At 37.9% G+C, this 4,221-nt stretch overlaps 1 long non-coding RNA gene across 3 annotated transcripts; it reads right to left on the minus strand.

Moving 5' to 3' along the window:
* Positions 1 to 778: 778 nt before the first annotated feature.
* Positions 779 to 3,919, minus strand: LOC125802904 (uncharacterized). 3 transcript variants are annotated; one of them, XR_007439941.1, is made up of 6 exons: positions 3,695 to 3,919; positions 2,454 to 2,610; positions 1,916 to 1,982; positions 1,298 to 1,437; positions 1,077 to 1,187; positions 779 to 946 (listed from the first exon to the last, which is right to left on the minus strand). It is a non-coding gene; the product is annotated as an uncharacterized LOC125802904 (long non-coding RNA). The 3 variants fall into 3 exon arrangements; XR_007439942.1 differs by having other exon boundaries at positions 1,298 to 1,418; positions 1,908 to 1,982; XR_007439940.1 differs by having other exon boundaries at positions 1,298 to 1,418; positions 3,695 to 3,918.
* Between the last annotated feature and the right edge of the window lie 302 nt (positions 3,920 to 4,221).

A 4,221-nucleotide genomic window follows, 5' to 3' on the forward strand; every position in this document is an offset into this window, starting at 1 on the left:
GCAGCATCCCATGGGCACTGATGAAGAATTTGCAGAGATGAGCAACAAACTGTGCAGCAACAGATTTAAAGATTCTGTCTCTGACTTTTCACTCACAATGTAAAGCAGCTGTTGGTAGAAGTGTCTAATAGAGTGAACAGTGTTTTATACCTATTGTATATTATACACCAGTAAACCATTATGCAACTAAAGTGTCCTAGATGCTAATTGGAGCTAAAAAAAGAATAATAGAAGCAGAAACAAGCAGGTGGTAATAATGGTATGCTGGATAGTGTATAACGATAGAGTACAATATATCAAATGCTGTGGTTTCAGAAATTAAAAATGTATGTATACATAGCTATTTTGTCAATAATAATAATAATAATAATAATAATAATAATAATAATAATAATAATAATATCCCTTTCCTGCTTCTCCTCTCCCAATTTTGTATGGCTGACAGTAGTTCCCAGGGAAATTAACTCCATTTACAAACACTTTGTCCAAGCTAATACAATATCTTTATTGGCATTTATTGGCACACTAGCCTTTAAAATGTTTGGTTACATGCTTTGGTCAAACAAATACAGAAGTCTTTATTTAAAAATGCAACACCCAGCCACTCACACACCCAGCCACTCACACACCCAGCCACTCACACACCCAGCCACTCACACACCCAGCCACTCACACACCCAGCCACTCACACACCCAGCCACTCACACACCCAGCCACTCACACACCCAGCCACTCACACACCCAGCCACTCACACACCCAGCCACTCACACACCCAGCCACTCACACACCCAGCCACTCACACACCCAGCCACTCACACACCCAGCCACTCACACACCCAGCCACTCACACACCCAGCCACTCATGAAGCTGGCTGCAGAATCCAGGGTGCTCGTTTTCGCTGTAAAATGCCACAAGCTCCCCTCGTCTCCCATGCCCAACGTAGCCTGTAATATAAGTAAAAGCACACACTTTCACAAAGTAACAATCTCTCAAGCCCCAATACCTTAAATATATTGACGTACCAATTTCTGACCTCAGGAAAAAATTATCAAAATTTATTTAGAACAAACATACCCAGTATGCAGTCTTTATAAGTTTCTTGACAGTTCTGGCAGCACTGCAGTTCGTACATCCTGCGAAACTCGTCTTTACATGCAGCACTGTGATGTTTTCATGGCACTACACCTGTAGGTTTAAAAAAATCAAGAATTTTAAAATGATTTTAAAATCAGTGAGTGTAATTCCTTTTCTAAGGGAAAACAAACATCTTAACTGTACTGAAATATCATGCTTACTGTCAAGCCACTCGAAATGTGCCCGGGCCCGGAATGATTGTTGTCCAAACAATGTCCCGGAAGAGACGACAAACCAGTGACAGCTTTAAAAAAGCTTTGTCACCCTCTTCCAGAACTGTATCTATGAGAATAAGGGGCATCTGTGAAAAACATTATAGAAGCATGTAGATTTTGATTCATGAAAATTATAGTAATTGAAAAAAATGACCAGATAACATTCTAAGGCTGCAACCAATTACTATTTTGGTATTCTATTAATCTGAGTTGGCACTTATTATTTCAATCATATCCCCAATCTCTGATTACTGTAGGAATGGCTAGCATTTTTGCCTGAAGACTGTAGTCAGCGTCATTCTGTTGACTAATCTCTGCCTTAACGTAACAAAACAGCTCTCTGCTTTTCTATCCCTTTAAAATGATAGCACTCCAATAGCTTATGGGCTTCAAATGCCCTTGAAATGACTAGTCAACACTAGGTCAAGTCGAAATTTCAAATAATGTCAACTTATCTTTTCAGCCCAATTCAGACTTTTGAAAACAAACCACAACAGTAAAACATTTTAAATGGCCCAGTTAAATTAACCCGAAATAAAAAAACACACATCCACACCCTCACACCTGTTCAAAGGAGACGTTGCCCATTCTATCTCCTTCATCAGTCACACGTTCAACACGCTGAACTTTCCTGAGAGAAAATATAATAATTAATATAATTAATACCATGCACAGAGGAAGCAAGACCAGAACTGGGAGAAGGTGTATCAAGAGTAGCTGGCAGAGGAGGAGCTGGACGTGCATCAGAAGTAGCAACAGTCTGTGGATTAAACACTTCTGCTATAGTGGTCTTGGTTGCACTGCTGCACAGAGATACATGATGTCTGAACTGGTCTTTGCATAGTATTGTATGGCTGCAATAGACACAATAAAAGTGTGCTGTAGGTGTGCAGTTTAGAGATGAAGGAAACTGTAAGACCAAAATGCACACAACATGCAAATAAGCCTATAAATATAAATATTCTTCAACTCATTATGCCCATCAATTGAGTGTAAGATGTAAGTGCATTTGTTGATTCAAGATATTACATTTACATGTTTATTTGTTATAGCCAATGAAATCAATATCTCTCTCTCTGTTTAAAGAAATACTTCCCCATACCGTTATTCTCGACTGCTTGTTTGATATGGTTTTGTAGATGTAGGCTGTTATTAAATCGCTGGTCAGTGTCAAAACTGAAGCAGGGGCATTTGAAAACACCACACTGGCCAAACCGTGAAGGGTCAGGAGTGGCCTGGACATGTGTTGGTGCTGTATGCTGTAAAACAGAAAGCAACAAAACACATGAGCTTACAATTACTATATCGGTGCACATTAATTGTAACTACATTCAGTACAAAGGTAATAAATGTGCATCGACTTAACCCTCCTGTTACGTTACGGGTCAAATTGATCCATTTAGTAAGATAGTAAAAGTATTTTTTCTGTATGAAACGTCTTCAGCTTGCCTTTATTTGTATAATTAACATATAACATGAAAATGGTTAATTTCATATTTGCAACAACCCCCTGCAAAAACTGAAACTAAAACGAAATTGTAATGTTATGTTTCATTTATATGTAAAAATATTGTGTTGGTCGTTTAAAAGTAACAAAGTAGTAAAACAAAAAAAAAGTAAGATTTTTTAAAATGGAAAAACAAGTGAATTATCCTAATTGAACTATTACCTCTATTGTACACTATTGTACTAAATGTTGATAGAACAATCAGCAATGGAGTTAGTTATTAAATATTTACTCTTCTGGTTAGGATTATTTTGGTTTCAGAAATATGTTGGATAATTAAAAATGAACCAGGTCAAATTAACCCGGGAATACCATTGCTATTCCTGACAAATTAAATAGGAGGATTAAGCATTGATATCTTCAAATATTTATTTGTATGACTAAGACTTTGAACCAATTTTAGTTAGCTAGATTATCTTGCTATCTTGTTAGCCAATTAACTTCTTGTATAGACAGTTTAAACAGTTTTTTAGGTTAGCTGACTATAACCCCTAGCTATGCCTTAAAAACAAAACTGATGCCTAGCTCACTACTAGCTATGAGAGTTTATCTGTGATACCATTAATTGGTAGCATTTTAGCCCATAAAACAGAAGGTAAGATAACTAAAGTTTGAATTAGACAAGACTGGGTGCAATTCTGCATTAGAATCCATCAAAAAAACGGCAATATGACTAGCTAGAAGCAAACAAACCACATGGTACACGCGCCGATGTAGAACCTTCATGTGCGTATCAACGACTCACCGTTTACTCATAAAATATAATATAGAAAAACAAGAGGACATTATAAAAATAGCTCTGTTAACTTAAAAAATAACTCAATATTTGTACTTACCGCCATAACCGGAGATATAAATCAGATAGATGCTTTAGCTGCTTTCTCGGCTACAATTCCTGTTTACCTGGAGTAAATGTAGGCGTTCGTGACGGACGTAAGGTGGGTGTTGCTTTAGACGTAAGGCGGAGTTGGACATGGGCGGAGTTGGATGTGGGCGGGGTTGGATGTCCAACTCCGCCTTCCTACAGGCTGCAGCGAGCGGCTCCTCCTTTTTTCCAGAGCTGTATATGTGTGCGTATGTGTGTGGCTTTTTAACTACCATTATGATTTGATATTGAAAATATGAAAATATTATGATTTACAGTATGCTCACATGGATATTATAGCGTTATCAGCATTAGTTAATTATAAAAAAGAGCGTCATTTATTTATTTAACAAAATGAGTGTAATCTTGGTTTATGGTGATGAATTGCTGCAGTGCAGTGTGAGTATATGAGTAGCAGTGGTGGAGCTGCGCAGCGGTGAGTGGGTGGATGTCTTTACTCTGAGTTGGGCTGGGGGGCGCTGCTGAGTCGTACATTTA

Source organism: Astyanax mexicanus, chromosome 7 (assembly GCF_023375975.1).
Source record: "Astyanax mexicanus isolate ESR-SI-001 chromosome 7, AstMex3_surface, whole genome shotgun sequence".
Taxonomy (NCBI): Eukaryota; Metazoa; Chordata; class Actinopteri; order Characiformes; family Acestrorhamphidae; genus Astyanax; species Astyanax mexicanus.